The sequence below is a fragment of the Eumetopias jubatus genome, unplaced genomic scaffold, assembly GCF_037043125.1.
Source record: "Eumetopias jubatus isolate StellerSeaLion01/CBP00866 unplaced genomic scaffold, mEumJub1_p1.0 scaffold_27, whole genome shotgun sequence".
Classification (NCBI taxonomy): domain Eukaryota; kingdom Metazoa; phylum Chordata; class Mammalia; order Carnivora; family Otariidae; genus Eumetopias; species Eumetopias jubatus.
The window spans coordinates 1,407,510-1,420,175 of NW_028274833.1; the positions used below are offsets into that span (position 1 = coordinate 1,407,510).

A 12,666-nucleotide genomic window follows, 5' to 3' on the forward strand; every position below is an offset into this window, starting at 1 on the left:
GTAATGAAACATAAAAATATGTAACACAATGGTGAAGGCAAATATATAGTCAAATTGAGAAACTCTAATACTGTATATGAGGTACGTTACTTACTTAAATATAGTAAAAAAAGGTCAAAGCTATCAAAAATAACTAAAGCTAGTATAATTTGTTAACAAATACACAATATAAAAAAAGGCAAACTGCAACACTAAATGCAGGATGGGGACAATAAAAGGGCATAGTTTTTGTATGTCATAGATCACATATATACATATTATGTTGTTGTCAGTGTAAAGAAGACTGTTACAGCTATAAGATGTTTTATGAAAGTCTCATGGTAACTGCAAAGCAAAATCTTATAGATTCATAAAAGAGATCGTAACACACCAGGGATCAAAACACACCACCACAGAAAATCACCAAGTTAAAAACAAAACAAAACAAAACAAAACAAAAAAACCACAACACCACCCACTCCCCAAGAGAACAGCAAAAGAACAGGAAGCTACAAAACACCACAAACCAATATAAAGTCATTATATATCAATAATAAATGTATTTGTATTGAATCATCCAAAGGTACAGAGTGACTGGATGCATTAGGTACATGCTGCTAGTAAAGACTCCGGTTTTAAGCACAACACAGGCTCAACGTGAAAGAGCTGAGAAACACATTCCATGCAAATGGAAACCAAAAGAGACTAGGTACAGTTATGCTTATATCAGACAAAACAGACTCTTTAAGCCAAGAACTATGATGTGACAAATAAGGTCATTATATAATGATAAGGAGGTTAACTTATCAAGAAGACATAACCATGGTAAATACATATGCACCCAACATTGGAGGAACTAAATAAATGTTAGGCAAATACTTACAGATCTGAAAGACAAGCAAGGGACTTCAAGAGTCCACATTCAGCAATGCCAAGGCATTCAGACAGAAAATCACCAAGGAAATGCTGGACTTGAATGATGTTTAGACAAAAGAGACCTAACATATGTAAGAAATAGACACATATTGAAAATTCCATCCCAAAGCAGGAGAATATGATCATCTCAAGTGCACGTGGAACATTCTGCAGGTACAGTAGAAGAGATCAATGAAACTAGGAGATGGTTCTTTGAAAGAATTAACAAGATTGATAAACCCCTGGCCAGACTTATCAAAAAGAAAAGAGAAATGACTCAAAGCAACAAAATCATGAATGAAAGAGGAGAGAAAACAACCAACACCAAAGAAATACAAACAATTACAAGAACATATTTATGAGCAACTATCTGCCAGCAAATTAGAGAACCTGGAAGAGATGTATCCACTACCAAAATTGAACCGGGATGAAATGGAAAACCTGAACAGACCTATAATCACTAAGGAAATTGAAGGAGTCATCAAAAAACTCCCAACAAACAAAAGCCCAGGGCCAGATGGTTTCCCAGAGGAATTCTACCAAACATGTAAAGAAGCATTAATACCTATTCTCCTGAAACTGTTCCAAAAAATAGAAATGGAAGGAAAACTTCCAAACTCATTTTATGAGGCCACCATTACCTTGATCCCCAAACCAGACAAAGACCCCATCCAAAAGGAGAATTACAGACCAACATCCTTGATGAACATGGATACAAAAATTCTCACCAAAATACTAGCCAATAGGATCCAACAGTACATTGAAAGGATTATTCACCACGACCAAGTGGGATTTATCCCTGGGCTGCAAGGCTGGTACAACATCCGCAAATTAATCAACGTGATACAATACATTAACAAAAGAAAGAACAAGAATCCTATGATCCTCTCAATAGATGCAGAAAAAGCATTTGACAAATACAGCATCCTTTCTTGATCAAAACTCTTCTGAGTGTAGGGATAGAGGGTACATACCGCAATATCATAAAAGCCATCTATGAAAAACCTACAGCGAATATCATTCTCAATGGGGAAAGGCTGAGAGCTTTCCCCCTAAGGTCAGGAACGCGGCAGGGATGTCCACTCTCACCACTGCTATTCAACATAGTATTAGATGTCCTAGGCACAGCAATCAGACAACAAAAAGAAATCAAAGGCATCCAAATCGGCAAAGAGGAAGTCAAACGCTCACTGGGTGCAGATGATATGATACTTTATGTGGAAAACCCAAAGACTCCGCCCCAAAACTGCTAGAACTCATACAGGAATTCAGTAAATTGGCAGGATATAAAATCAATGCACAGAAATCGGGGCATTCCTCTACACCAACAACAAGACAGAAGAGAGAGAAATTAAGGAGTCGATCCCATTTTCAATTGCACCCAAAACCATAAGATACATAGGAATAAGGCTAACCAAAGAGGCAAAGGATCTGTACTCAGAAAACTATAAAATTCTCATGAAAGAAATTGAGGAAGACACAAAGAAGTAGAAAAACGTTCCATGCTCATGGATTGGAAGAAAAAATATTGTGAAGACGTCAATGCTACCTAGAGCAATCTACACATTCAATGCAATCCCCATCAAAATACCATCCACTTTTTTCAAAGAAATGGAAAAAATAATCCTAAAATTTGTATGGAACCAGAAAAGACCCCAAATATCCAGAGGGATGTTGAAAAAAAAAAGCAAAGCTGGCGGCATCATAATTCCGGACTTCCAGCTCTATTACAAAGCTGTCATCATCAAGACAGTATGGCGCTGGCACAAAAACAGACACATAGATCAATGGAACAGAATAGAGACCCTCAACTCTATGGTCAACTAATCTTTGACAAAGCAGGAAAGAATATCCAATGGAAAAATGACAGTCTCTTCAACTAATGGTGGGAGCACTGGACAGCCACATGCAGAAGAATGAAACTGGACCATTTCCTTATAGCACATACAAAAATAGACTCCAAATGGTTCAAAGACCTAAATGTGAGACAGGAGTCCATCAAAATCCTAAAGGAGAACACAGGCAGCAACCTCTTCGATCTCAGCCGCAGCAACCTCTTCCTAGAAACATCACCAAAGGCAAGGGAAGTAAGGGCAAAAATGAACTATTGGGATTTCATCAAGATAAAAAGCTTTTGCACAGTAGAAGAAACAGTCAACAAAACCAAAAGAGAACTGACAGAATGGGAGAAGATATTTGCAAATGACGTATCGGATACAGGGCTAGTATCCAAAATCTATAAAGAACTTATCAAACTCAACACCCAAAGAACAAATAATCCAATCAAGAAATGGGCAGAAGATATGAACAGACATTTTTCCAAAGAGGACATCCAAATGGCCAACAGACACATGAAAAAGTGCTCAACATCGCTCGGCATCGGGGAAATCCAAATCGAAACCTCAATGAGATACCACCTCTCACCAGTCAGAATGGCTAAAATTAACAAGTCAGGGAACGACAGATGTTGGCGAGGATGCGGAGAAAGGGGAACCCTCCTACACTGTTGGTGGGAATCCAAGCTGATGCAACCACTCTGGAAAACAGTGTGGAGGTTCCTCAAAAATTGAAAATAGATCTACCTTACGATCCAGCAACTGCACTTCTGGGCATTTACCACAAAGACACAAATGTAGGGATCCGAAGGGGTACGTGCACCCCGATGTTTATAGCAGCAATGTCCACACTATTCAAACTGTGGAAAGAGCCAAAATGTCCACAGACAGATGAATGGATAAAGAAATATATATATACACAATGGAATATTATGCAGCCATCAAAAGGAATGAGATCTTGCCATTTGCAACAACATGGATGGAACTGGAGGGTGTTATGCTGAATGAAATAAGCCAGAGAAAGACATGTATCATATGACCTCACCGATATGAGGAATTCTTAACCTCAGGAAACAAACTGACGGTTGCTGGAGTGGGGGTGGTGTGGTAGGGATGGGGTTCCTGGGTGATAGACATTGGGGAGGGTATGTGGTATGGTAAGTGCTGTGAATTGTGCAAGCCTGTTGAATCACATATCTGTACCTCTGAAACAAAGAATGCAATATATGTTAAGAAAAAAAAACAAAGAAGAAGATAGCAGGAGGGGAAGAATGAAGGTGGGGAAATCAGAGGGGGAGACGAACCATGAGAGTCGATGGATTCTGGAAAACAAACTGAGGATTCTAGAGGGGAGGGCGTGGGGGGATGGGTTAGCCTGGTGATGGGTATTAAAGAGGGCACGTTCTGCATGGAGCACTGGGTGTTATACACAAACAATGAATCATGCAACACTACATGAAAAACTAATGATGTAATGTATGGTGATTAACATAACAAAAAAAATTAAAAAAAAAAGAACAAAAGGAAAACTGGAACGCCTATAAATATAAGGAGTTTAGTAATATACTCGTGAATAACTAATGGTTCAGGAAGAAATCAGAAGGAAAACAAATAACTAGCACACAAATGAACATGAAAAACACACCAAAGTCTAAGGCTCATGATGCAAAAACCTTTCTAAAAGGGAACTTTATAGGGATAAATAAATGCATAAATGAGTAAAACTAACTGATACAGATATTCTAACATTACACCTCAAGGATCTAGACTAAGAGGAAGAACTAACATAAAATTACCAGAAAGAGGGAAACAACAAAGATCAGAGGAAAAAAGAAAAGGCATGGAGACTAGGAAAACCCAACTAAAAAGACTGGCTAATTTAATTTAATTTTAAAAAGAGAGAAAAAAAATCAGCAAATAAAAGATTTCAATTTTGAATACACAAAATTTTAGTTAGATTAAGAAAAAGAAAGAACACTCAACTAAAAAAAAATTTAGAAATGAAAGAGGAAACATTACAACTGATACCCAGAAATAGGATCATAAGAGACTACTGTACTCAATTATATACAAGCAAATCAGATAACCCAGAACAAATGAAAAAATTCTGGAAACATACAACTACCAAGACTGATTCAGAGGAAAACAGAAAATACAAACAGACCAATAAAAAATAAGATTTATTCAGTAATCAAACATCTTCCATGTGGCAGAGAGGAAGATGGCAGCAGAGGAGGAGGACTCTAAGCTCACCTGGTCCCATGAACAAAACCAGGTAACTATAAAATCATCCTAAAAACCCAGAAGTCAACCTGAAGACTGAGAGAACAAACTCCACAACGAAAGGGAGAGAGGAAGCCACATTAAGGAAAGTAGGAAGTGCAGAGACATGGTTTACAGCAGAAACAGACTGCAGGTGCTATGGAGGGAAGGAAGCCATGGTCACAGAGAAGGGTGAGAGAGAGAAGATCACACAGGGGAATGCACAAGGAGAACACTTCACCGAAGCCAGTGGCTGGGAGAACAACAGGGGCTGAACTTCTTGAGTTCTTGCAACCAGCAGGGTTTAAAGGCCTGGAGTTTTCAAAGTCAGCAGGCCTGACTGGAATAGAGCCCCGAAGGTGTCATGCTGCTCTTCAAGAGAAGGCAGGCAAACAACCTGGGCACAGACAGCATGGAAACAGCCACTTGAGGACACATAGGGGCACACAGTGGGGAGATTATTCACTTCTGTAAGAGAGCAACCCTGCGAGGTAGTGTGCACAGAGATGACTCTCCAGGAAGAAAGGAACTGGCAGGCGCCAACTCCCTTCCCCACCCACCATAAACATGGAGCCACCTGTGGGGAGCAGCACAGCACCCACGCTGGCTGCCTAACCTGCTTACACCAAGCCCCACACCAGGTTCTCTGTCAGTACCGCCCTCCCTCTCAGTCAAGCTTGACTCAGACCCAGCATGGTGGGTCTCTCCCCCAAAGACCAGCAGAAACCCCTGCCCACATTGTGTCTCCCAACCACACAGTTCTCCAGGGCTTCAGTTCTGATGGAGGTGGTGTCAGATCTCATTTTCACAAACAGATCAGAGCACACACAGTTAAAACTCACCACATTCACGCCAGGGAGCAAACACTGCCCACTGAAGGCAAGGAGAGCCTCTGCAGTACACTGGTCTGAAACAGCCAAGACACAAGAGCAGACTGCATGCAGCACACAGCAGGGACGCTCCCTGAAGTGACGGACCCTGGACAATACATGACCTCTTCTATAAAGGACACTACTTTCAGGAGCAGGAAACATAACAGGCTTTTCTAACACAGAGATGAAGGCAGAGACTTAGACAAAATGCCAAGACTGAGGAATTCATCCCACATGAAAGAATAAGGTAAGGCTACAGGCAGAGATGTATGTGAAACAGTAATATGCCTGATGGAGAATTTAAAGCAACAATCATAAGGATACTCGCTGGACTTGAGAAAGGAAAAGAAGATGTCAGGAGGACCCCTGCCACACAGATAGCAGAGTTAAAAAAAACAAGCAATCAGAAATTTTAAAAAAATGCAACAAATGAGATTGGAAACAGAGTTGATGCAATGAACAGCATGCTGAAGAAACAAAGGAAAAAATCAGTGACCTCAAAGACAAAATGATGTAAAATAACGAACTGAATAAAAGAGAGAAGGAAGAATTATGCAAGAAGAGAACAGACTTAGGGAACTCAATGACTCCATCAAATGTGATGACATCCATATCATAGGAGTCCCCAGAGAAGAAGAGAAAAGTGGGCGGGAAATTTATTTGGGGAAATCATAGCTACACATGTAGATAATGCAGGGAAGGAAACAGACATCCAGATCCAGGTGGCAGAGAGAACTCCCATCAAAATCAACAAAAGCAGGCCAACATCAAGATGATTGTAATTATATCTGCAAAATATAGTAATAAGGAAAAATTCCTAAAAGCTGTAAGACAAAAGAATTCCCTAACTGAGAAGGGGAGACCTATAAGGCTAGCAGCAGATCTGTCCACAGAAACTTGGCTGACTGGGTGACAGTGGCATGAGATATTCAAAGTACGGAATGGAAAAAATCTGCAGCCAAGAATATTCTATCCAGCAAGGCTGTCATTCAGAATAGGAGGAGACATAAAGAGTTTCGTAGACAAACAAAAATGAAAAGAATTTGTGAACACTGAACCACCACTGCAAAAAATATTAAACAGGACTCTTTGAGTGGAAAGGACTGACCAAAAGTGACAAAGACACGAAAGGAACAGAGAAAATCTGCGGACACAATGACAAAACAAGTAATAAAATGACACTAAACACATATCTATCAATAAGTGTAACTGAACTAAATGCTCCAATCAAAAGACACAGGGTATCAGAATGGATAAAAAAACAGGACCCATCTCAGGTACTGCAAACAAGAGACTCATTTCAGACCTAAAGACACCTGTAGATTGAAAGGGAGGGGATGGAGAAACATCTACCATGCTAGAGTACATCAAAAGAAAGATGGAGTAGCAACAGTTAAATCACTCAACATAAACTTTAAAACAAAAACTATAACAAAAGAGACAAAGACACTTCATAATAATAAAAAGGGCAATCCAACAAGAGGATTCAACAATTATAAATATTTATGCACCCAACATATGATCAACCAAATAAATAAAGCAGTTAATAACAAACATAAAGGAACTAACTGATAATAAAACAATAACAGCAGGGGAGTTTAACACTCCATTTACACCAACGGGTATTACATCCTCAAGGAAACAATGCCTTGAATGACCCGCTGGACTGGATGGTTTTAGCAGGTATTTTCAAAATGTTCTATCCTAAAGCAGCAGAATACACATTCTTTTCAAGTACACATGGGATATTCTTCAGAATAGTTCACATACTGGGTCACAAACCAGGCCTCAACAGGTAAAAGGAAGACTGAGATCACACCGTGCATATTTTCAGAGCACAACTCTGTGAAACTTGAAGTCAACCAGAAGGAAAAAAAAAATTAGGAAGATCACAAATACATGGAGGTTAAAGAACACACTACTGAAGAATGAATGGGTTAAGCAGGAAATCAAAGAAGAAATTGACAAATACAAGGAAAACAAATGAAAGTGAGAAACCCAAAACCTTTGGGATAGTAAAGGTGGTACTAAGAGGGAAGTATATTGAAATACCAGCCTCCCTCAAGAAGCAAGAAAAATCTCAAATAAGCAACCTAACCCTCTACCTAAAGGAGCTAGAAAAAGAACAAGCAAAATCTAAATCCAGGATGACAGAAATAATAAAAATGAGAGCAAAAATAAATGATATAGAAACATAAGAAAACAACAGACCAGATCAATAATACTAGGAGCTGATTCTTTGGATAAAATGAATAAAGCCAATAAGGCTCTAGCCAGACTTAAAAAAAGAAAAGAGAAAGTACCCAAATAAATAAAATCACAAATGAGAGAGAAGTAACAGCCAACACCACAGAGATACCAAAAAAAAAAAAAAAAAAAAAAAAGAGAACACTATGAAACTATATGCCAACAACTTTGACCACCTGGAAGAAGTAGATAAATTCCTAGAATCTTACAAACTACCAAAACTGAAACAGAAGAAATAGAAAACTTGAACCCACCAATAACCAACAAAGAAGGAGTCAGTAATCAAAAAACTCACAACAAACAAAGCCAGGAACTGATGGCTTCACAGCTGAATTCTACCAAACATTTAAAAAAGAGTTCATACCTATTCTTCCAAAGGCATTCCATAAAACAGAAATGGAAGGAAAACTTCCGCATTCATTCAATGATCAAAACAGTATTTTACTGGGGTGCTTGGGTGGCTCAGTCAGTTAAAATTCTATCTTTGAAAAAAAAAAATTCTATCTTTGGCACGGGTCATGATCCCAGGGTCCTTGGACTGAGTCTCACATTCAGCTCCTTGCTCAGCGGGGACTCCGCTTCTCCCTCTCCCTTTGCCCCTTCTCCTCACTGGTGTGCACTCTCTCTCAAATAAATAAATAAAATCTTTAAAAAAACAAATCCACCCATATGTTGCTGACATAAAAACAGACATATAGATCAGTGGAACAGACTAGAGAACCCAGAAATGGACCCTCAACTCTCTATGGTCAACTAATTTCAACAAAGCAAGAAAGAATACCCAATGGAGAAAAAAAGACAGTCTCTTCAACAAATGGTCCTGGGGAAATTGAATAGCCACATGCTGAGGAATGAAACGGGATCACTTTCTTACAGCATACACAAAAACAGACAAAAAATGGATAAAAGATCTAAATGTGAGACAGGAATCCATCAAAATCCTAGTGGAGAATGCAGGCAGTAATCTTTGACCTTGGCTGTAGCAACTTCTTACTAGAGACAAGGAAAACAAAATAAAAAATGAACACATCCCCAGAGGCAAGGAAAAAAATAAAAAGCTAAATAGGCTAAAAATAAGCTTATGCACAGCAAAGGAAATAACCAATAAAACAAAAAAGCAACCTACTGGATGGAGAAGATATTTGCAAATGATATATCCAATAAGGGATTAACATCCAAAATATACAAAAAAAACACATATAACTCCACACCAAAACAAACAAATAACCCAGTTAAAAAATGGGTAGAGGACTTGAATACACATTGTTTGAAAGAAGACATCCAGTTGGCCAACACACCCATGAAAAGATGCCCAACATCACTCTTCATCAGGAAAATACAGATGAAAACCACAATGAGGTACCACCTCACACCTGTCAGGACGGTCCAAAATAACAACACAGGATATAATAGGTTTTGGTGAGGAAGCAGAGAAAGGGGAACCCTCTTGCACTGTTGGTAGAAAAGCAAACTGGTGCAGCCATTCTGGAGAATAGCATGGAGGTTCCTCCAAAAGTTAAAAATAGAATTACCATATGATCCAGAAATTGCATCATGATGTATTTACCAAAAGAAAATGAAAACTAATTTGAAAAAAAATATATGCACCCCTACATTTACTGCAGCATTTTATTACAATACGCAAGATATGGGAGCAACTGAAGTATCCGTCCATAATGTGAGTGAACACACAGACACACACTGGAATATTACTGAGCCATAAAAGAGAATGGGATTGTGCCATTTGCAAGCACAGGGATGGACCTACAGAGTATTTTGCTAAATGAATAAGTCAGTCAGAGAAAGACAAATACCGTATGTGGAATCTAAAATAAAACAAAGGTATAAACAAAAGAAAACATGAATAAACAAACAAAAAGCAGAACTAGACCTATTAGCACAGAGAACAAACTGATGGTTGTCAGAGGGGAGTGGGAAGATGGGCAAAATGGGTGAAGGGGAGTGGGAGATAACAGAGTTCCAATTATGGAATGAATAAGTCTCAAGAGTAAAAGGCACAGTTGTAATAGGGATGTAATGGGACAGATGGTAGTTACACTTGTAGTGAGCATAGCATAATGTTTAAATTTGTCCAGTCACCATGTTGTACACCCGAAAGTAACGTTAACAACTATGTCAATTACACTCAAATTAAAAAAAAAAACTTGGTAAACATAAATAAATGTTAGTCTTCAACAAAAACAGGGGCTGCTGTTAGTATAATAACTGAAGAAAATGTAGCAAAGAATCAAATGAAGTTATCATTGTTCTTGAAATTATCACATTTTATTAAGACCCTCTGCCTGTAGTTTCTTTTGTATTTACTTACACGTACATGTATATGGACACTGTTTTTACATATTATCATCTCCATCATTAGGTGGGCTAACACATGCTATAAGAAAAACTTTTATTAAGTAAATTGAAATCACATCACATATCTTCCCCAATAATGGAATTAAACTAAAATCAAGAGTAGAAGGAAAAATGGAAAATTCACAAGTACATGGAAATTGAAACCAAATTTTAAACAACAAATGTATCAAAGAAGCAAACACAAGGGAAAATAGGGAAAAATAGCTTGATACAAATGAAAATGAAAATATAACTGTGAAACTAGTAGGACTCAGAGAGCATAGTAAGTGGTAAGTAATGGTGGTCAATACATTTAAAAAAATCAAAAGATCTCAAATCAACAAGAATTATCCTTTTATAAACACTATGAATATAATTTTAATAGCACTGCCCTATAATCACTATTTTTGTGGCATTATTTGTAATGCCTCTTTATTTCTGATATTAGTTGAGTGCTCTGTTTTGTAAAATGGATAGCAATGACTCCATTTCATTTTGTATTTCAGTAATTTAAGACTTGTATGTTTCTTAGTCAATATAGTTAAAGGTTTGTCAATTTTGTTAATCTTTCAAAGAACTAAGTATTGGGTTTTGTTGATTTTGTCATTTGTTTTTCTACTCCCTATTTTTTCTGTACTCTAATCTTTTGTATTTCCTTCCTTCTGCAACCCATGGGTTTACTTTGTTAATCTTTCCAAATTCCTTAAGTTGTCAGGTTAGGTGTTGATTTGAGATCATTTTATGTGAGCCTTTAGCATTTATAAATACAAGTTTTCTCCTTAGCATAAGTTGTGTCATGTACGTGTTGATGTATTGTTTTTTGGTTTGCATTTATATTCAAGTATTTTTCTAATTTCCCTTCTGATTTCTTCTTTGATCCATGTTGTTTAGTCTATATTGTTTAATTTCCACAAATTTTCTAATTTTGCGTTTTGTTTTCGTTTTCTTCTAACTTCATCCCACTGTGGTCAGTGAAGATGCTTTATATGACTTCTATGTTCTTAAATCTAATGAAATTTCATTTGTGGCCTAATATATGGTACAATGTGGAGAATGTCCTGTGTGCACTTGCAAAGGAAACAAGTGTATTCCACTGTTTTTGGGTAGAGTGCTGTGTATATATTAGATCTAATTGGTATATTGTGTCATTGCCGTCTTCTATTTGCTTACTTACTCTCTGCGGGTGCATTATAAAGAGGAGGGTATTATTAAAGTCCTTTATTACTCTGTCATTAACATAAAAAACTCTGCTCTTACACAACTCGGTGTCATAGATGTCATAGACTTCTATCTTCACACAAATTGTTCTCCAAAACAGAGAGTAATAATTGGTTTTCTCTAAATTACTTTGTTAAATCATTTACAAAACAAAAGAGCTACAAACCAAAGTTACAATAAAACTAGGTTAAAATTGTCCACGTATTTACCTTTAACAAATTTTTATTTCTTTATAGGAATTCCTATCTAGTGTGTTTACCATCTAGTTACCATCTAGTGTGTTTAGATGGACTAAACTGGACTTTAAGGACTGCTGCTTAGCATTTTTTTTGCAGTGTAATTTTACAGATAACAAAATTCCTGAGCTTTTCTTTATTTCAGAATGTCCCAATTTTTGAAGGTAGGTTTTCATAGGTATAGGATTCTTGGTTTACAGTTTTTCCTGTAGCACTCTGAATATATCTACTTATTGGAGAGTAGGGTATGAGCAGGGCCACTTCTCTGCTGCTCCCCATTTCTTTTTTTGTCTTTGGCTTTCAACACTTTCATTGCAATGTCTTAGTGTGAGTCTCTGAGATTATCCTGTTTGGAGCTCACTGAACTTCTTACTTTGTCTGCATGTCTTCCAACAAATTTGCAGAAGTTCTGAGCATTTATTTCTGCAAATAATTTGCCTCCCTTATCCCTTCTCTTTTCTCTCTGGAACTCTTATGGGGTATATGTTAATTCAGTTGATTATATTCAATAAGTGAATTAAGTTCTTTTAACTCTTTTATTTCCTTTGTGTTCTTTAAATTCGATAATTCAATTGTCCTATTTTCAAGTTTGCTGATTCTTCTGCCTGCTGAAGTCAAGCTTTGAATGACTTTGCTCAGCTTTCATTTCAGTTACTGCACTTTTTAGGTCTACAATTCTTTTTATGTGTCCTATGTCTTTATTGATATTTCAATTTTGTTTATACATTGTTTTCTCTGTCCATATTT

General features: G+C 37.4%; 1 protein-coding gene across 1 annotated transcript in view; it reads right to left on the minus strand.

The window, feature by feature from the left end:
* The window catches only part of LOC148162016 (BCL-6 corepressor-like), a 53,698-nt gene that overhangs the window by 24,942 nt on the left and 16,090 nt on the right, over positions 1–12,666 (minus strand).